This window comes from Rattus norvegicus, chromosome 19 (assembly GCF_036323735.1).
Source record: "Rattus norvegicus strain BN/NHsdMcwi chromosome 19, GRCr8, whole genome shotgun sequence".
Lineage (NCBI taxonomy): Eukaryota > Metazoa > Chordata > Mammalia > Rodentia > Muridae > Rattus > Rattus norvegicus.
Genome location: NC_086037.1, coordinates 28,979,474 through 29,002,075, shown reverse-complemented (window position 1 = coordinate 29,002,075; position 22,602 = coordinate 28,979,474). Strand labels below are relative to the sequence as shown.

The 22,602-nt window shown below is 45.4% G+C and overlaps 1 non-coding gene across 1 annotated transcript; it reads right to left on the bottom strand.

Moving 5' to 3' along the window:
* Nucleotides 1-21,260: 21,260 nt before the first annotated feature.
* On the bottom strand, nucleotides 21,261-21,448 carry LOC134483730 (U2 spliceosomal RNA). The gene has a single exon (XR_010060612.1). It is a non-coding gene; the product is annotated as a U2 spliceosomal RNA (small nuclear RNA).
* Nucleotides 21,449-22,602: the final 1,154 nt, after the last annotated feature.

Sequence of the window (22,602 nt, the reverse complement as noted above, 5' to 3'; positions counted from 1 at the left end):
TTTACACAGGCACATGAGCACCTGTACTCACAGAAACGCCATACAGACATACGTGAAAAAGGAAATAAAAACAAACAACATTGAAAATACAATATACTGGGGCTGGAGGGATGGCTCAGTGGTTAAGACCACTGACTGCTCTTCCAGAGGATCTGAGTTCAATCCCCAGCAACCACGCATTGTGTCTCTTAACCATTTCTACTCTCATATACTACCCTCTACTGTTGTGTCTGAAAACAGGGACAGCGTACTCAGATGGACAAAATAAATAGTTTTTTAAAATCCTTTTCTTAAAAAAAAAAAACTCTTCTGTGACACATGATCATTGTGTGATTCCAAATGTCGCTAAGTCAGTAAAGTCCTATTGCTACATGGTCCACCAGTTGTGTCAGCCTGGTTGTAGAATGGCACAGTTGAAAAGTTGCTGGTCACAGTGATCAGGCAGCCTAGAAAGCTCACCATGTGCAGAGAAGGCTGTGCTGTGTCCTAGTCCTCTACCCCACACTGCCCCTCATCCCTACGAACAGAGCAAAAAGAACAGATGAGGAATGTTCCAGGATTCTTTCCTCTTTGATTGCCTTACTAACCTAGCCCTGTGCTACATGTAACCTTGTCACATCCTCTGTCCCATCCCTAAGCTCTCATACCTGTCAGATGAGACAGGGATCTTGCTTTGGGGGGAAGCTCTGGTCCCTCTCTGTCCTAACAGTCTCTGAGCCATCGCTGAAAGAGAGTCCTCTGAGGATTGAGGGATGTCCATAGCCAGTGCCTTGACTTCCAGGAAGGTTTGAGGAAGGTGGTCCTCTTCTTGTGGTGCCTCTAGTAGGAGCAGCCCACACTTGGGCCCAGCTCCCACTGTCAGAAAAAGGAGGGTGGCTCTGGTCTTTGCACAGCTCTCTAGCTGAATGAACAGTGCATCTCTCCTCTCTCTCTTGCAGGAAGTCTCCAGTCTCTGGTGCAGGTGCTGTTCCCAAGACAAAGGAAAGGAAAGTGCTAAGTGAGGGTTCCCGGGATCCTTTAAAACATTGTATGTATTGTCTTCATTAATGTTTCTGTTTAATTTTTTATTCCATGTGTATTGATCTCATTGTAGGGGTGTGCATTCCAAAGCATGAGTGTTGAAGGTAGAGGAAAAAGCATGGGAGTCACTTTATCCTACCATGCGGGGTCCCAGGCTCTGAACTGGGTCATTGAGCTTCTTTACAAAGAGCTTTCATGCTGAATTTCTTGCTGGCTCTGATTTCAGGGAGAGCATCTCATAGAGCCCAGACTGGCCAGTAAACTACTGATCATCCTACCTCAAGCATTGCCATCTACTTCATGAAAGGTTGAGTTATTGACATGAGGAACTGGGGATGGGCAGAGGTGCATGACTGAGGCTATCTCTGCTCAGTGGCATGCCTTTGGGGACAGATAGTTTTCATCACTGAGGTGTCATTTGAGTGCAGTACTCCTCTGGAGAGATGGAGTCTCTTTGGCCAGGGCATCAGGTTCTCCAGACAGGACTTGAAGGTGGAGGTCTGGAGGCCAGGCCTGCATTCCTCTTCAGAAGCTGCAGTCCCCACTCTGGACAGTGCTATAGCACAGGGTCACATATCCAGTTCCACCCTGAGACCTGCTGAGTCACATGCAGGTTGTGCTGAGAAGCAAACTGGGGTCTCCTGCAAGGGCAGTGAGTGCCTCTCAACCACTTACTCATGCTTTCCTTAATTGTACACTCGAAGTGGGGCGGGCATGACACATGTGGGGGTCAAACACAAATCAAGGGAGTTTTTTCTCTTTTTGTATCAGAGAGGGCCTGAGGATCAAACTCAAGCTCTCAGGATTGACAGTGATGCCTGGACCTGGTGCGTTCAGGGTAGGGGATGAGGGTTTAGTCCTAGGGATGGAGCCCAGGACCTCACATATGCTAGGCAAGTGCCTAATCACTGAGCTACATCCCCAGCAGATGTTGGTTGCAAGAGAACTTGGGCCCTCACCATGCCAAAGGAGCACTCTATGACTTAGTGGCCCCAGCCTGGTAGTCTTGTTTGTAACCTCTGCTGTGTTTGCATGCTGCCTGAGCTTATTAATATAGCCACATCCTCAGGGTGACAAAAACTTCATGGAGACTCCCACTGTCAGATACCTGAAGACAGGTTTCAAAGAGAACAGGTAACCAGTGCAGAAGTCTCACAGTGTTCGTGTGAAGTACATGGAATATAAGTCCTAGATGACAGAATGCTCAGAACACTGGTGTCCCCACTGTTGGAAGTAACCAGGACCACAGATCCCAGTCTTTCATCACACCTGAAGACCCCTAGCTGGCATGGTGGCACATACTTCTCATCCCAACACTTGGGAGGCTTAGTCAGGAGAATCTCCTGAGAACAAGAGTAGGAGGACAGCCTGGCCAACCCATCAGGTGTTACCTGCAGGTCTAGTTCCAGACATAATCCTAGCATGCAGTCATCCCCGGCCATGCAGGGAAAGCATCATGGCACACCAGGAAGCCAGTGAGGCCCATGTTGCTTGACTGGGCAGCTACTTGTTAGCCATAAGGACTAGGGCTCAGAGTGCCCAGAGGCTGTGAGACTGAGGGTTTCAAGGACCCAGCAGCAGGCCAGATGGTCTCAGCCTGGACTCGATACTGAAGAAGGAAGGAGCCCTGAGTCCTGGGCCAAAGCTGTTAGTAGCCCCATGACCTGGGCTGCTGGTGGCTGCTGGGGTCAGGAGCAGTGTCTTGGTGGGTCCTGCTGTGGTGAGAGAGAGCAGCAGAACTTCTGGAGGACAGAGAGGGAGCAAAATAGAATGGGAAGCCAGTGTAGAGATCTCAGAGTGTTTGTGTGAAGCAGAGCTAGGAAATGGGTTGCAGGGGCAGGGGAGTAGCAGGCTGTGCCTGTAGAGATGAGTCAGCCCAAGGGAGGAGTTGTCAGAGACCAGCAGCATGGGGTAGGGGAATATCTCCGGGGAGGGGCTCCTGTCCCTCCAGGACAGTCTCCATCAGAGACTGAAGGGCTGGGCCTGAGAGGGGAATTAGGGATGAGGGAGAGACTGGAGAGATGTGGGAAAAGAATGCACCTAGGAGTGAAGCAGGGCCCCCAATGTGGGATGGCTGAGGCCCGACAGAGTTGGATGTTGCTGATCCTACATTAGGCCAGGCCAGAGGGCCGAAGCTCCAGCAGCCAGAAAGGAAGCCAAAGTGTCTGAGGAGGCCTGCATCAGATTGAGTCTCATGAGGGTCCCACCAATGGCCAAGGCAGGATTTGTTGAAAGCAAGGTTGTGGGTATAATTGTTCTCACCTCGGAAGGGAATAGGTGGCCATGGGTCTCCCAGGTACTGATGGTGCAGGGACAGGAGACCTATGGACTGACCTCATTGCCACAGGGCGGCTGAAGTCTCTTGTTGCCTTCAGTTAGTTGTTGTATTAACTTGGTAGCTTCATTTCTTGAGAAGCTTGGGTGGATGAGGTGTAGAGGAAGAAGGTCCAGCTGAGAGGAGGGATCCAGAGTGTTCCATGGTTGGCAAACAGGTTCTGAGATCTGGCCTGTGCACTCATGCCCATGTAACTGTTTGTCTTAGCTGCAGGCTCAAGAGGGTTGAACTGACCCAGGATCAAACACCACATGTGCCCTGTGTTTTCCAAGCTTTCTCATGGTTGCAAGCTCTGGGCGAACTCACATGGACTTTTCCATCATTCCCTGAGCTCTAGGTGACTCGGATGGATCATGGAGAGATCTCTAAGCCTATGCCAGCACAGCAGTGACATCATGGCAGTGTCCTCTAGGGTTCCAGGACTGGATCTTTTTTTTTTCTTTCTCTGCTGATATAAGGAATAAGACATCCTATAAAACAAGGCCAAGCCTTCCTAAAGTTGAAGCCCAGAACACACAAGACTCCCCCAGGGATGGGCCCATCCAAGAAGGTGTGGGATGTTTTGTGGCTTAGGTTGTTTCACGGTGAGTGAGAAGTGTCTAAGACGCACACATGTAGCTGCTTGGGAGCTGGGGAGGTCATGGGACCCCCTAGATCTGATTCTGCAGATGACTGTGAACATCCATGTGCTGGGATCTGAACTCTGGTCCTCAATCACTGAGCCATTCCACTGGCCCCTGGCTTTCCCTTCCTAGAATGTTTCTGTATTTCCTCCTACTTGATGCCTTGATGCTGGCTCCTAGCCCAATGGCCTATATACAAGATGAATTCTATAAATGTCTTATAAACACTAAGTATCCTGTGAAGGGTACTAGTGCCCTGTTCATAACAGGAAGGCTGAGGAATCCAGTCTGCAACAAAGAGAAGGCCGGGTGCTTTTCCTGTCATTCAGCATGAAGGGCCAGTCCTGCTTTTCACTGCAGGGTCCTGGTTATGCTATGGGTCTTCCTGGTGCAGCAGTCGTATCCTATGACACACGATGTGTCTCCTGCAGGAGGAAGAGTGGTCGAGTCACAGTACCTGCAATATGACAAGAAAACGAAAAAGGTGATGAAGTCCTTGACTCCCAGAACCACAGGAAGTGGGTGAGGTGAAGGGCAAGTAGGGAGACAGTGGAATCCTGGAGGACACTGTTGGGGCCTTTACCAGGTGCCTCTGTGACATCCAGGCTTGGACACAGGGATGAGTCTGGGTATCTAGCATCAGCCTATGTCAGTCTCCATGGTCTACGGCCCCTGCACCTCTTCACTGCTCCTCTTGCTTTGGAGACCTCTATTTTGCCAAGCCTTTTCTTCAGGACCATCCCCTGAATCATCCAGTGGCTCCCAAGAGACAGGCACTGACAGCAGACATTTGGTATGGATCACAGGCGAAATTGTCATGGGGCTTTTGCCATCCTACCCAGAATGCTGTGAAAGGCCCCACTTTGGTGGCGTTCACTTCTGGAATGCCCTGTGTGATAGTTTCAGCTGTGAATAACAAGGCTAGCAGTTTCTACTGCTGCCCACACAGGCCTCCAGCTCCCTGAAAGCTGCAGTGCTCACCTAGAAGGGAAGCACATTCAGGACAGGGAGAGCCCTGAGGAGCTCAGTCAGCTTCCTGGTCATCCCTGCAGGGACACCTCACCCCTGCAGTGTGGTCATCCCCGCAGTGACACCTCACCACTGCAGTGTGTGGTCATCCCCGAAGTGACACCTCACCCCTGCAGTGTGTGGTCACCTCTGCAGTGACACCTCACCCCTACAGTGGGTGGTCATCCCCTGAGTGACGCCTCACCCCTGCAGTGTGTGGTCATCCCTGCGGTGACACCTCACCCCTGCACTGTGTGGTCATTCCTGCAGTGACACCTCACTCCTGCAGTGTGTGGTCATTCCTGCAGTGACACCTCACCCCTGCACTGTGTGGTCATCCCTGCAGTGATGCCTCACCCCTGCAGTGCAGACCTTTGGGCCTGTGGCCTTCAGGTTCCAGATTATCTGTTAAACTCCGTTCATAATCAGAATGTTTTGTGATCAGCCTCTGCCTGGACTGTACTCCAAGAAGAGTTCAAGGGTTTCTGTGGCAACATCTAGCGATCAAGCCTTAGCAAAAGGATTCCCACATCACCCTGCAGGCAGATTCCCATAGTCATCCCTAGTCCATTTAAGCTGCTGCTGAAGATGCCTTGAAGGCATAACCACAGCGACCCCGTGTGTTCAGAGGTGATGTTTTCTTTCAGGAACCTGATGCTGAGTCTTCTCCTAACCCAGCAGGCGGTCCCTGCATCAGGCTGGAGTCTTGAGTTTCTGTGTTGTCCTGATACCACCTGCTGTGTTCTCCTGGGGCAGAATGGATCTCAGAAGGTCTGGGCCAGTCTCACTGGTTGAGGATTCTTGCAAGGCCTCATCTCCAATTCCTGGGGGAAGGTGTAGGTTAGGAGAATGCCTGGATTTGAAATTCAGTGTTTTCAGATTTCAGGATTGGATGAGGGGAACTCAGCATGTGCATGTGTCCATGTCTCTGTATGCATGCACATGCAGGCCAGGGATGGACACCAGCAACCTTCCTCAGTCACCCTATGCCTCTCACACAAAGGAGCACTCACACAGAAGCTGTGGCTCACAGATGAGGCTGGTCAGGCTTAGAGTCCCAGAGATTCTTCTGCTGTGCTTCAAAACTTGAATGTGTGTGTGTGTGTGTGTGTGTGTGTGTGTGTGTGTGTGTGTGTGTGTGTGTGAGAGAGAGAGAGAGAGAGAGAGAGAGAGAGAGAGAGAGAGAGAGAGATTCTACCAGCTTGTACAACCATGCATGCACATATGGATGCCAGAGGGAAATATCCGGTGACTTCCTTTTGGAACAGGGTCCTAATCAACTATCAGGTCTCTATATCTTAATATGTAGCAGGGGTCCCAGCGTGAGCATAGCCAGGGCATACACATGCTTGGCTGTCAGGCAGGCAAGAGGCAGAGATCTTGTTCTATTTTTCATGGTTAATGCTCTTAGTGCCCTTGAGGGCCTGGCTGACACCTGCCTGGAGACTGCTGGATCTGATGCTGGCCTAGACAGCCAGGGCTATTGATGATGGATGTCCAAAGTGGCCCTCATTCTTGGCAAACTTCTCTCTTCTAGTCTAAATGTGCTTGAGTGTTTAATGCAAGGACTGGGTTTTAGTGTTCCTCTTCCATCCTGCTCCCTCCTGGTTTCTTCAGCGGGTCACCTGCCCTAGTGATGAAAGAGAAGTGTGTGAACCACAGCACCACCCTCCCATGCTTCTGCTTGCTGGTCTGTGGTATCTGTTGATGTAGAACCGTTCCTGTGGCGGTCCTGTTGCTGTTTGTGAGTTTTGAGGATTTACGCCAGTGTAGTAATGTGCATAGTCATCCTGGGAAACACCACAGGAAGTTGGTCCCCAGGTTTCAGCACACAGAAGCACAGGCCAGAAGAGATGCCCAGGTGTTGAAGGAGGTCCGGTAGATGTGCTGTTAGTTTCCTGTGTCTGATGCATGATTGTCCCTTGCTTAATAAAATGTATACACAAAACTCTTTAAGTGTCCCACTGACCTCTGAGAAAGAACATCAGTGGGAAGATGGCTTTGAACTCTTAACTCCCTGTTCCTTTCCTCATAACAGGTTTCTGTAGCAACCAAAGGAGAGAAGCCACCTGAGGGAAGGAAGTCCAAGACAGTGCCTAGGAGCAGAAGTAGGGTCTGGCTGTAGAGGGGACAAGTGGCTGGGTATAGGGACTCTAGGATCAGAAAAGAGGTTGCCTGGCATCTCCCACAGCAACGAAGACAGTCACGCATAGTCATGCTCAAAGGCCAGTCTGATCCACACAGTCCCTCATTTCCCAGGCGATTATAGATGGTGTCAGGTAGCAGTTGAAAACTGCCATCATGCCATCAGGGCATGATTCAAGTGTTTATTAAGGTATCATGGCATCAAGAGTATATGAGGACATAGCCATATGTACACAGAACGACTTGCAGATCCAGAGAGCAGGGAGGGAATAGTCAGGAGCTCCTGCTTGCTGCTGCCTTAGGGGTTCTACAGAAATCCCAGTGGCACTTGGGAAGTGGAGGCCATATCAATTCGGGATTGTGGCCACATGGGGAGATTGAGACCAGCCATGTGCTGTGGCATCAGAACACTGTACAGCGATGACAAAATGGAACATAAAACACTGGTTGGCCAGCTTTGATACTGCTGACTCCTGACGTGGCCAGGGGCCATCCGGTTCACCAAAGGCTCAGCCAACAGTTGTCTCTCCACTCACCAAAAGTCAAAGAGTGGCCCAGCTCCACAACCAAATGTGTGCCCACATTGCAATGACTCCGGTACTGTTTCACCTCAGCTGCGGAGATCTCAGGATCCATGAGTGTCCTGCACGCACACACCCGAAAGAGACAGTCTTAGGGGTCGTAGGCAGCACTGACGGTGGTGAGCCTCTGCCTCACGGCTCAACGGCCCTGACCTTGGCATTGTTTGGGCACAAGAGAGCAAAGTGATGGGGACAGACAACCTGCAGTCTACCATGCTGGAAGGGCATGACTAACACTGATTGATCACATCCATGTGACTACTGAAGCTTTTCCCGCTCTCTGTAGTGGTGACCTTACAGAAACCATGCACACCCGGTTTAGGCTGTATTAAAGTAGCCACCATTTCAGGGTTCCCTGCATTAATAAACTACACCTATTTAAATGAATTCAGTGTTCCTGTGGTTTGAGTCCAGACCCCTTGACACCAGATCTTCCCTTCTGCAGCACGTGGGAAAAAGGCTAAGTTTAGGAAAGGTGACGTCTTGTCATAAGTTGTGTGACAAGAGGGATGGTGAATGATCCCTTGTGATAAGAATCAAGGTTTCCTCTGTGGTATTTAGGTCTATACTGGCCCTGTGCAACAGCTTCAAGAACCCATTTCTGATTTTCCTTGGGATTCCCGTGATGATGCACTCAGACATGATTGGAAACAACCAAAACGGTGGTCAGACTTGATTTATAAAATGTAGGTAACATTGCAAACTTAAGTTGTAGGATATTTGATCATATTGTCATCCCTAATATTGTGTTATTTACTTAGAAAAATACCTTCTGGCTGTGTAGTTCAGCACTAGCACCAATATTTCACCCCTAAGCTATTTTTGTTTGTTTGTTTGTTTGTTTGTTTTTTGTTTTTGTTTTTGGATGAACAAGTACTTTCCTATTTTGTGGCCCAGCCCTAGCTCTTACTTCTTTGCACAGTCATAGAGAGCCCTCAAACATATACTCAGACAAAGCCAGGGGAGTGTATAAAAGGGCCTAAGGCAATACCACATAATGACATTGAAAGTGGGCTCTCTTCTTGATCCACGCCTCCAGCTCTCCTGACATCTACATGAATTATAACTCCTAATGCAGTGTAAATGATGTCTGCGCTATTGCTGAAGGAATCATGAGAATAACAACTCTAAACATCCCACCATGGATAGAATTTGTGGAAAGAGGTGACTGGCAGCCAACAAGAGGGCTCTACAGTTAAAGGGGCTTGCTGTCAAGTCTGATGAGCTTGACTCAATCCCCAGGACCCACGTGGTAAAAAGGAGAGAACCAAGGGCCAAGCTGTCGTCTGGCTTCCACTCATGTGCTTACATGTATGTGAGTATATATGTATATGTCTGTATGTACGTGTGGATATGAATGTGTGTATGCATGTATGTGTATACGTGTATATGTATATGTGTGTATATGTCTGTCTATATGTGTGTATAGGTGTATTTGTATGTGTGTATATGTATTGTATGTGTGTATGTGTGTATGTATATGTGTATGAGTGTATGCATGTATGTGTGTATGTGTGTATATGTGTGTATGTGTGTGTGTATGCATGTAGGTGTGTATATATGTGTATGTGAGCATGAATGTGTATAGTCATGTATATGCATGTGTTTTCAGGTATGTGTATTCGTGTATATGTACGAATGTATGTGTGTATATGTATGTATGGACACACAAACACACACAATGTTAAAACATAAAAAGCTCCTTGGAGTATTCACCGTGCCTGGATAAGTGGTGACCATGTGGGGGAAACACATGTCCATGTAAGCACACCTGTTCACATGCGCTGAGCAATGCCCAGCCTGGACTTGAGCTCACTACCTGCCCAACAATGAGTTTCTGCCCACCTGGTCTTCTCAGAGCCAGGCGACGATTGTTCCTGCCATTCCAGTTCTGTTCCAGTTTCTCATGCCACAAACCTTCTAGCTTGAATCTCACCTACTGACGCAGGAACCTAACAGCCTCCAACCCAGTGAAGTAAGTAAACTTCTTCCTGACATCCTCGGGCTTGGTGTCCCCATGAGTCACAGGGAGGAAGGATGGCATGCACCAAGGAGAAGGGCCATGGGCAAGGAAGACAGGATCATAAGTCAGTCATCACTGACACCAGCAAAGTGTGTGCTTCAGAGTTGGCTCTGCTCACTCTTGTCCCAGTGGCAGGACTTAAGAGTGGTGCATACCTGTCACCCAGCACTCAGAGACGTCTGACGCCCAAGAACCAGGAGTTCATGGCCATCTTAACTAATGGTGAGTTCAAAGCCAGCCTGGGCTGCATGAGACTCAGTCTCAAAGCAGGCAAGGAGGAACTTGCTATATTTGAGCAAGGAAGCTGCCATCCTCCTGGGTTCTAAACATTCACTGCAATACAGAAAGATGCTAGGGCTAGTGTGGCAGAAAGTAGGAGACAGAGAAGCCAGGTTAACCCTCACTAATCTCCTCATGCTGTGTGAGCTATGAGTAGATGGTGCCCTATACACTGTGGACAGGATGGTCTCTCAGACGGTTCAGAAAGCCATGGAGGACTCCAGCAATTCTCCACTTGGGTGTCACTTGAGTCTTATACGTGTGTGTTTACAAGCCAAAATATAAGATCCATAGGTGACTGTGTAAATTCAACATGGCACAGCCATGTGCTGGAATATTATTCAGCCTTACATAGGATTCAGATTCTGACCCTTGAACAGGAATGAGAATGGTAGCCATTCTCCTAAGTCAGACCTCCAGGCAGTGCAAAGACAAACTAACACTGTATGACACCACTGAGGGCTGCAGTGTCACCAGTTATATAAAGACAGAAAGCAGGAAGGTCTACAGAGCTCCAGGGGTGACATGGAGTGGGGAGGTTGGAGGGTAGGTGTGTAAGTGTGACTGAGGCTCAGAGGAGTGAGACATGGCTGCAGAATATGCATGTGGCTGCCTCCCATACCTGTGGGTGCTGCCTCCTCAGAAAGGCAAATATAGCAAAAGGAAAGAAACAGAGGGGACAGGCTCTGACCACCTGTAGACACACACAAATGACATAACAGAATGTGCACACTGATGCCTTGCTGCAGGAGCAGTTGAGCATCCAGAAGGGTTGAAAGAGGCTGGAAGGGCTGAGCATGGCACTTAGTTCAAGGACATAGCTTTAGGTCCTGGGGAACCTATGGTGCCCAGGCCCCATCCTGCTGATACTGAGGGACATCGCTGACATTCAGGGTGATGGCCGGGCTGGGCTGGGGAATAGGTGTCCACTCACCTGCCTCAGCTTGAAGATGTGCTGGGTGAAGTAGGACTGCAACTGCTTGTTGGATTCATTGATGCAAATCTGCTGGAAGCTATTCTGTTCAAAATCCTCAAATCTGAATATGGCCAAGACACCAATGGGCAAGCACTGGGAGACAATGTTTGGTTATAGCCGGGGCCTCCTGGAAAGATTAGCCCTCCTGAGAGGAGTTGCAGCAGAGGGGGTGTGTTTTCCTGACCTGTTTGGTACCCAGTGTTTTTTACCAAGGGTTCCTTTATTACTTCTTGATGGAACCAGGCCTGCACATATCCAGTAAGCATTGGGGTGGAACCTGGGCTTGGTGCCCACATGCTGGCATCGCTGAGGGTGAAGCCTAGCCTACCACACTTCCAGACACCGAGTGCAGATGCCTGGGTTCCTATAGAATGGCGGTTCTTACCGTTCCTAATCCTGTGTCTCTTTATTTCAGTTCCACATGTTGTGATCCCAACCATAAACTTATTGGAGAGCTACTTCATGAGTGTCACTTTGTTACTGTGAGGAACTGTAGTGTAAATGTCTGGTGTGCAGGAGCGCTGATGTAGAACCCACAGATTGAGAGCAGCTGCTGTAGAGGATGAGAGTCCCCTGCCAGCCCTGGTGTTTGCAGAGATCCCGTGGCTTCCTAGTCTCCATGGCTTTCCCAAGGACAGGGTTTATTCTTGGCCGTCTCAGGGCCCGGGACCTCACAGAAACAGCCTCTCCCATGTCCTTCCAGTTGAGGAGAGATTGGTTGGGCCTCAGCACAGAACAGTCAAGCAGGGCGCTGTATAGACACTTGGACAGGGAGTCTCCTGCAGTTATGGCCTCTGGACAGAGGGGTTTCTTACCTGGGGTGGGGCAACCGTGCCAGGTACAGGCAGTGATGCTCAGAGTCAAGACCTAGTTTTGTCTTATTTTCATAGACAATGTTGCCCAGGCTGGCCTCGAACTTGCCGTGTAGCCAAGGATAATTAAACAACTGATCCTACTGCCTCTACCCCCCATGGCCTGGCATTGCAGATGAGTGTCACCAGAGCTGGCTTGTCACAGCTGCTATACGGCTCTAAGTCAGGGGCCTCATGTGCAGGAGTGTTATGACTGTGCCATCCCCACCCTGCAACCAGGGTTTTCACCTTTCTCCTGCTGAAGTCTGCTTAATCCTACCATGGCCCCAGGACACAGCAGCTGTGGGAGACTCAAAGTCTGGGGCTTCAGCACAGCATGGGTACACAGCATGGCATGCAGCCTACACGGCTGTGAAAAAGCCAAGGAAGTGCTTCTCAGCTCACCCCCTGTAGGAGTGTCTAGTCCATCCTTCTCTCCATGGACGCAGACATCTGCTTCCAACTGCCCGACATGTCCCTCTGGTTTTGACTTTCCTGGATGCCATGTCAATGCCACCACACAGAGTGTTGCCTCTACTGGGGACACTCACACAACCTCTCTGGGGGACATCTGAGCCAAGCAGGGATTGGGTGCACTGCAGAGAGGTCAAGTCATGTCGTGAAGTACCTTGTCCCACAAAGGCTCACTGTTCAGGGAGTTGACTGGAAAAGTAAGCCTATGCCCCTGGGCAGGGTCCCCATAGGGAGTGTCCCACACCCTGCCATCAGGTCTATTCCTGGTGCCATGCAAATTCAATTTGCAAGACCCAATGCTCTGGAAATGTCAAGAGCTAACGGAAATGTACCAGGAAGTGCACACCACAGCAAAGGGAGAGGATGGCACAGAGACCTATGCTATGGGTTAAGGGGCACGGAAAGGCAACCTCGAGCACAGGGGTCAGTCACCTCTTTCACAAACAAGGCAAAAGGTCAATGCTCTCAGCTCTGGGAGCTTAAAGGGCTCTGTGGTTCCTAAGCCCTGCAGCTGCAGCCAGAAGCAGCACTGAACAGGATGTAAATGCTGAGTATGGCGATGTCAATAAAACTTTATTTACAAAACCAAATTAGTGGTGGTGCTGGTGGTGGTGGTGGTGGTGGTGCTGGTGGTGGTGGTGGTGGTGGTGGTGGTGGTGGTGGTTGCGGACTGGTTCATTTCAAAGCATGCTGGAGTGGCATGGCCACTGAGCATCAGGAAACACAGAAAGGAATGCGACCGGACGCAGGGCTCCCAACACCCTAGACGTCGACCTATGGCACTGGAACAGGGTCCCTGAAGGTAAGTCTGGACAGTCAGATAAGGTAAGTACATTTTATTACAAGGAAATGGGACAAGATAAATCTTCTCTTCATCTCGCTATGCTTAAGCATCTTTAAGAGTGCAGGGAATTCATGTCTATCAGTCTGGTTTAGAAAAGTGTTTAGAGACAGCAAGAGTACACTCCTTGGTTCCCTTATGAGGGTTCCAGGGATTCTGATATCTGGGTCAAAGTGAAAGTTAAGGAGAAAAAGGCTGTCAGGCAGGGCAAAAAGATTCCAATTTCTGGTCTCTTTGGGCTGTAATTTTTACTGTGTTCAAGGCCATGAATGCAGACAGGGTAATAACGAATACAGAACAAGAAGCTACAGCTTCATTAAGACAAAACGAAAGTAAAAGTTTTGCCCTCTGCACCACTGCCTGAAGCAGGTTTTTCTAAGTCTTTTCCCGAGGATGGCATGTTGACCATTAGATTCACACGATGATAATGACGAATTCACCTGCTTTTTCTTTTCCTATAATTAGGCCAGCATCGATTCAAGGTGTGGCCCAACCGACTTATTATAAAGGATGATACTGGTTGGTTGAAAAAGGTAGTAGCTTTCTATGAACCATATATTAAGTTTTTATGTATATTAAAATTAATATTGGAAAGAACAGTGGTAGGAGAGGAAGCTGGAGGACAACTGCTGCAAATGCTTGCTTTTGAAAATGCTAATGAAGAGTACAGGAGAGCGTTATTACTTATAAAAGAGACTGGGGATATTAATGCTTATATGAAGGCATGCAAGGGTATCTTTTCTGAAAATGGAAAGATGGATAGTTGGCACATATTGATCCAGAAAGAGTTATTAAATTATATGTTTAAATACTCTTGAATATCCTACAGGCACTTTCGCTCAGGATGAGTTGCCTTTAGAATGGATATATATTAAATAAAACTTTAACCAAACATTAACAAATTATGAGGAACAAATTTCTTTAATTATTCAGCAAGGCATACAAAGACCTGTTACTCTGTGGGGATATGATTGTGCTGCTATTGTTTTCCCATTAAGCAAAGATAAAGTGGAATATTTAATGCAGATGTCTGAGGTTTTTCAATTAGCCATGATTTCTTACACTGGAAATATTGAATTTCATCCTCCCCATAGTAAATTGTGGGATTGCTTTAAAAAACAAAAAAAAAATTGAAAATACACTAATTTCTGTTGATCCATTACCATCAGCCTTTACTGTGTTTACAGATGGCTCTAACACCAAGATGGCTTATTGGACCAAAGATTAATTTTGGGGACAAGAATCTTCTTTTGGGTCAGTACAACAAAATGAATTATTAGCGGTAATTAATGTATTCCAGGATTTTACTCATGACGTAAAAATATTATAGCTGAGTCCGCTTATGTTGTAGGAGTAGTACAGAATATTGCGACTGCTGTTGTTTCTACATCTAAGCCTATATTAAATGTTATTCTCACATATTAAAGGACTATTGTTATTATGAAACTCTAGAATATTCATTACACATACTAGATCACATTCAAAATTTCCGGAATCTTTAACACTTGGCAATCATATGGTAGATCAATTAGTGGCATTTGCTACCCCAGAAGAACACAGTCATAATCATGCCAATACAGGATATTTACATATTAAATATAAGCTTCCCTATTCTCAAGCCAAACAAATTATTGCTAATTGTCCTATGTGTCAGTCTTCACGTATAAAATGTGTTCCATCTCAAATTAATCCCAGAAGGATGCAACTTAATACATCGTGTCAGATCGATAAAACCCATATTTCTGAGTTTGGTCGCCTTTCACATATAGATGTAAGCATAGATAATTTTTCAAAATTTGTGTGGGCTACACCATTGCCAGGAGTACGCACTGCTCATGTTATACAGCATCTATTGGAAACTTCTGCTGTTATGGGACTGCCTTCTAAAATTAAAATTGATAATGGACCTACATATATTTCTTATCAATATAAACAATTTTGTCAACGGTATCATATTGTACATATTACTGGTACAGAACACAATACACAAGGACAAGCTTTTGTTGAAAGAATTCACCATACCCTGAAATGACAAATTATAAAATTAAAACGGGGGAAAAGAGATGGCCTTATGCAACCTGAATGGAGTTTGCAGAGCAGTCCCAGAGCTATATGGCACAAGCATTATACGTTATTAATTTTCTTAATTTACCACAAGGTGAAGTTATATCAAGAGCAGATAGACACTTTGTTGAACTTCCCCCCAGAAGGCATGGAACAGACAGTATGGATAAAAATTGCCCGGGATGCTGAATGACAGGAAGGGACATCATTGTATGTAGGGGAGAGGGTTTTGTCTCATTACAGGATGGGAGACTATTCTGGTTACCCGGGAGATGGATCCAAGCACAGAATAATAAGAACTGCTCCCTACCCTCAAAGGAATCCAGTTAAACCAGCTACATTTTCTCCTGATGGATGTTCTCAGGAGATGAGGAGGTGTCCTCCATTACTGAGGCCCTGGCTTCTCTTAGTGTCCACAAACAACAATGGATAAGGATCCGTGCAGTGACAACCCTATTACCTATGTGGGGTCAGGTGAAGCGATTAAGCACTGAAAGGAATAATTTGTCTCCTTCAGGAAAGTCCTTTACTGCTGAGCACTTATTCTCAGCAATGTGTGTTTTACTCATGGTTTCTTCTGCTGCAGCCAATGCCAGTTATCGGGTTTATATTGCTTATCATGATGAAATCCTACCAATTTTGTGTTAGTAAATATATGGATAATGACACAGAACATGATTGGAAGTTAATTCAAGCCTATTTAGAGGGTAATGAAAGTGCTTCAAAAGTAATTAATGCCTTGAAATATGATGTTCGAATGTCTTTTGGTAAACAGCTAGAAGATACTACCCCTATGGAAATAGCGAAATTATTGGCTGATCAATTGACAGGATTAGATCCCAAGGCTTGGCTTCAAAGGATTTTCCATAGCATGGGAGGAGCTAGTTTTGCCATAATCTTATGTACATTATGTATTATGTTGCTTTATTTTTACATGACTAAACCCCTACAAGGACCTTTAGCTATGTTATGTAAAGTGTTACTTTAAAACAAAAGAAAAAAGAAGGAATTGTTAAGACATAGAGATGCAGCTCCCAGGCAGGGTCAAGAAAGGCCTGGTGACAGATTCAAGTAGGGTCTGGAATGCCGCCCTGGAAAAGAAAATGTTTTTCTCACTTGGCCTTAAATTATGTTCTGCTGTGTCCCGTTTCTGTGGAAGTGGTTCTAACGCTCTCTTGGTAATGGTGAGTATATTTTGATTATAATAAGAGAGGTTATTTGTTATATGAATATCTTTAGGAGAAGCTTTCGTTTATTCGTCTTTCTTTGTTTAATCTTCCCTCATTGTTCCTGGTATCCTGGGAATAATAATCTTATGGTATCTTGACACAATGAAAATTGTAGTAATGCATATTCTTAGCTTAATAAGGATTAATAAAGCTTGCAACTGCGTGCAGTTTCTTCTGCCTTTGCTCTGCACCCCCTGTGTCCTGGGGGTATGCGACCATACCCAGGGCCCCAACTCACTACACATTGACAATGGGTCACCCCACAAAACACAGAAGCATCTACCTTAGTCAAAAATGGACATTTTATTGAATGCACACACTAACACTGATTGATCACATCCATAGCTAAGATACTATGGGCAGATCCGTGGCCCAAAATACATTCCTCTAAACCTATAAAGCGAAAGAAAGAAAGAAAGAAAGAAAGAAAGAAAGAAAGAAAGAAAGAAAGAAGGAAAGAAAGAAAGAAAGGAAGGAAGAAGAAAAAACACAAAAAACTTAAGCTTCTCATAGGAACTTCGCAGGAAGTGTTGTCTGGCGGTCAGTTCTGATTAGGCCATTTTAGATGAAACAGTGCACAGTGACCCTTAATGTGATGGGCCCTATATAAAGCTTTTTGCAATATTGGAATTTTAACAAACCTCATCCAGAACATACAGCAGAGGCAAGGATGTGATCACCATGTCCTTGCTCTCTATCAGGTTATTTTTCTGTGTCCTTGATTGTCAGGCATAGAACAGCAACAATCTGAAATAGCTGGTAGACATGGAACAAAGTGGCTAAAACTATAGTTGTGGGTTGCACACCTCAACTGTCAAAGGCTAATGCTGTCCTCAGAGACCTCGGAGGCCCCTCTTGTAAGACTGTCTATTGGAAATGGAAGCACTGACTTCAAAGTGAACCGGGCCAGCCAGGGAGAGGGCAACATGGATACGTGAGACCCTGTCTAAAACCAGCACAAAAACCAACCCTTCATTCAAAGCATCATCTATTAATTCTTTATTATTTACCACTTTCTCCCTACCAGCCTTTCAGTCTGGAATGGTAGAAAAGGACTGGGAATGTTCCTTCTATTCTAAGGACCTTGATCTCTCTTTCCTTAGGTCCACATTAAGAACACATGCAAATGGATATCACCATCTGAACAACTTAGTATCATCTACTCAGTATATCTAGCCTAATGCTGTGCTATGACAATCTCAAGCTTCCCTGAGTTTCCCTGACCTAGCAAGAAGTATGAAGTACTGAGGCCACACCCCAGTGATCCTTTCAAGGGGTTAGAAGAAAGCCGTGAGAGATGCTCCACTTCTTTGTCCTTAGATTAAATCACATTGACACAATGTGGGTGGACTATTTAACCAGATATGTTTCTCCCACCCCACCTTTCTGAGTTCAGACCATGGCAGAATTCATGCCCCACCACCCTAGATATTGAGTTTAGTGATATGTAATTATTATTTAAACCTATGTATTAAATTTTGTCATTTTGTTAATTTTTGTGGTTTTCCCAGTCTTCTTTGATTAACTTTCCTAGTTTTATTAATTTATCCCGTGTTCTCTGGTATTTTGTCCTTCCCTTCAAACTAAAGTATTCCTTTTAGGATCCTCTAGAGAGCTGTCTTACTGGTTATACATATTGTGTTAAATTTATTTTAGTGTGCATTAGTCAGCACAGTAGCTGGGCAGCTGCCTGCCCTACATGGTATCAGATCTACTTTCCAAACAATAACGCTAACTCTTACAGGCTGTGTAGCATCTTGGCTGCTCTTTGTTCCACTTGGACAGCCCTCAGGACCAGGATCTCCTCTCCCTTAACCATGGCTGCTGTCCTCTTCCTCTCTCCTCTCCATCACACGTTCTTCCTTTATTCTATGGCAGCTTCTTCTTCCTTCTTCCCTCCTCATGATCTTCTCTAGCAAAGCCCTCAAAGCTCACCTCCCCCATCTCTCTGCTGTGCAGCTGTTGGCTGTTGGCTTCTTTATAATCACAGTTAACTGGATCAGGGTCAGTTATTTGGGGTTAACCAGTCCTGAGTTCCACAAATTAGCATTAAAATACAAGCAGAATTAGACCAATACACTACAGGGATTTTTGTTTGTTTGTTTGGTTGGTTTGGTTTAATTTTCATTTACCTTTTTACTTGTTATTTTATTTTTGGCTATTATTATTAATCGGTTATTTTATTTATTTACATTTCAACTGTTGTCCTGCTTTCCAGACTCCCCTCTTCAAATTTACATCCCATTTCTGCTCAGCTTTGCCTATGTGACAGTGCTCCCCCACCCACACATATCCATTCCCACCTCACACCTCTAGGATCTGCCTTTGGTGGGCAACAGGCCTCACCTTGAACTATAGAGCATCCTTGCATACACATTGGCTGGCAGTTTGGCCCCTGGGAGCTTGGGGATTAGGGAAAGAGGATCTGGTCAGATATTAAAGCCAATGATTGCTGCTTTCTCTTCTTTTTCTGGTTATAGGTGAAATTATGTTTGTGTGCTTCTCTTTTTTTAAATTATTGAGAGAAGATTAATTTCTTGGTTTTTCTTGGGTATAGTTTAGTTCATTGTCTTGGAGTTTTCCTCCTATTAGCCTCAGTTGTGCTTTCTTACAGAAAAGAATTGTTTAAATTTGGTTTTGTCATGAAATATCCTGGTTCCTCCTTTTATGGTGATTGAGGATTATGCTGGATATAGGAGCCTGTGTCTGCATTACATCTGCCCAAGATTTTCTGACTTTTAGAATCTCTGTTGAGAAGTCTGGTGTAATTCAGATACGTCTGAATTTATTTGTTACTAGATATTTATACCTTACCCCTTTTAATGTTCTTTCTTGATCTGTGCATTTAGCGTTTTAATTATTATGTGAATGGAGGCATTTTTCTGGTACAATTAGTTTGATGTCCTGTAGGCTTGTTGTACCTTTATGGCCTTTTCTTTCTTTACCTTATGGAAGTTTGCTGCTATGATTTGTTGAATGTGTTTACTGGATCTATGAACTAGAAATCTTAATTCTCTTCTATATCTATTATCCTTAGGTTTCAACATTTAATTGTGTCCTGAAATTCATGGATGTTTTGGATTCAATAAACCATACATATTTACCTGAGATGGGTGTTTTGTGCTTTGTGGGATGACCTCCTTGACCCCAGGCTGCATGAAGAATCTCAGCTGACAATGGGGACATAAATTATGAGTATGTGTAGCAAGGCCCTGGCCTCTTCCAGGTTCTTGGATATTAACTGAGAACCTCAAATACAGTAGTAATGTGATAGTGTGGTGTGAATCTAGTTACTATTCTCTATTTTGATATAGATGACTCTTTTTGTGTCATGGTCAGCTTATAATGACTAGAAGACCTAAGCTTGAGAATAACCAAAGACTACATTGCTTCTCTAGCAGCTGAGCTTTTAAAAGTCCTGGTGTGACAGCAACTGTTGGTGGATATTCTGGATTATTCCTTCTGTACTTTAACTCTCTGTGTCACTTCCACCATCAGTAAGTTAGTTCAATTCCATAAATTGGAAATCCATCACCTGGAAGAAATACTCTTTTTTTTTAAAGATTTATTTATTTATTTATTTATTATATACAAGTACACCGTGATTGTCTTCAGACACACCAGAAGAGGGCATCCTATCTCATTACAGATGGTTGTGAGCCACCATGTGGTTGCTGGGATTTGAACTCAGGACCTCTGGAAGAGCTGTCAGTGCTCTTAACCACTAAGCCATCTCTTTAGCCCAAGAAATACTTTCTGAATATGATCTGAGATTGGCCATGGAAAAAGGGTAGCTTGAACTGTCCCACCTAGGTTCTGGGCCTGCACAGGCCTGCTCTCCAAAAGAACCCTGTGTTCACAGCTGTTGGCTGGCTAAGAACGATTTCACGAGACGTGATACACAGCCCTCGGACTTCTGCTCCAGTCATCTGCACAATTTTTCCCGGACGATATCCTCATACCTCCAGCAGGCGGGTGATGAAGCTGTCCACTCTCAGCTCCCCTTCAGCCATCTTGTGGGCACCAGACTCTCCTCCCTGCAGCAGGAACAAGGGGTTCTCCATGGTGGCTGCAGCAGCAGTGGTGGTTTGGCATTCTCACCTAGGAGGCCCTATGCCTTTCTACCCCAGTTCCAACTCACCTCAGGCCCGGGCCTTCCCCCCATCCACTTCCCACGGAGCAGGGAGAGCAGCACCCACTAGAAATAAAAGGGAAGCCCTTGGTCCTGCCAAGAGTGAACCCCCAGTGAAGGGGCTTGTTGGGGGGGGAGGGTGGCAATGGGAGGAGGATGGGGAGGGGACACCAATAGAGAAGGGGAGGGGGAGGGGTTAGGGGGATGTTTGCCTGGAAACCCAGAAAGGTAATAACAATTGAAATGTAAATAAGAAATACCCAATTTAATAAAGATGGAGAAAAAAAGAGAAAAGTGTCACACATTTAAAACAGAAGAATATGGACCCTAATTTTAAAGCACAGCTCTGTCAATTAACTAAACCTTTAAAAAGCTCAGAAAATCAGGCCAAACAATATTTTCTCGGTTTATGTATCTGTAATGTCGCATAAATAATAATGTCCGTTTCTTGCTATTGTGGAGGGAATTAAATAGATAATATGTAATCATGGAAATTTTGAAGTACCATCCACTTTTCTGTTCATTAAATCACTCTTCCTCATTTCATTAATCAAGTATGTATGTTTTCTTTTCATAGTTACATGTATAATAAAACCAGCATAAAAACCTTCAGAATTGTATAAGCTTTCACTTTTAACAAATTAAATTAGTTGTTCTTTGTATTTCTGCTGAACATTTAAATGTTCTTTATATGTCCCAATGCGAGTTTATTAGGTACCTATAAACTTTAAACTCTTTGCCTGAGAGCATGAGTACTATTTAATTATATAGTAACTACACTCAGGCTGTCTTTGTATTAGAACCAATTATATCAGACTCTAAGAAAAATTACTACACTTGATCTTAGCCAAAAGGCCGAGAAGCTATTAAGAAAAATTACTATTGCTTTAAAGTTTGTGTGTGTATGAGTGAGAGTATGAGTATGAGTGTCTGTCTGTGTGTGTGTGTATGTGTGTGTGTGTGTGTGTGTGTGTGTATGTGTGTGTGCAGCACATGACCAAACAACTTTCAGGAGCCATTTCTCTCCTTCTGTCATGTGGGTCCCAGGATGTAACCCAGATGTTTGACTTTGGCAATAAATAATATTACCCACTAAATAAATAAATAAACAAACAAAAAACAAGCCACAAATCAACTTTAAAAGTAAAGGCCAGAAGTTCACAGAATAGTAGCATTGGCCTTACCATATCCTTTCTTTGGGGATGGGAAAATTAATGTTCTGAAATCCATGACTTTCAGGAATTGTGATATTCATGGAAATTCAATTCCTTTGCAGATGCTCCAGTTGTTGTGGCCAATTGCTAGAAAGGTCAGCTTAAGCTTGCAGGACCCCCACCATCCCTCCCCCCACCCCACCTCCACAGAAAGCTCAAAAGACACTGCCCAGAACTTACTCCACATTCCCCAGAACCACTTTCTTTGTCCATCATTTCTGTGAGACGAAAGGTCTGACTCCTTCACCCTAGTCTCTCCACAATTGACATTCGCCCCTCCCAAAACACTTCTAAGACTGGAAAACATGTCTTAGGATGTATCTGCCAGACTCGGACTGAGAGAAACTAGGGCACTGGTTGTCACTACAACATTGGTGACAGAGGACGCCAAGTACTCTGTAGGAGACAATAGAATGTCCAAGAAGGGACAGCAGATGTCATGGGGAGCAGACTTTGCCTCCCTGCTAATGTTCTCCCTGTACTGAGCATAAGCTGAGGTGGCCTTTCCAGGAGACTTTCCCGGGGCAGAGCCACTGAGCATCTCCTTCTTCCAAAGCCAAAGTTTCCTCTAGGCTTGATTATAAAAACCTTAGTAATTCCTATGCATCTAAATGAATGTTTCCTTCCAAATCCTGCCCAAAAATGTCTCATCCTAACTCAAATTATCCTTCTTCACCAATATTAGCCATTAAAAATTCCTGAGAAATAATACCAGTTTGAATATGCACTCAAAATGTTCTCCTGTCTTATTATGTACAGGTGCTTGAAATCACATCAAGAAATAGCCTGCATGGAAGGTTGCAATGT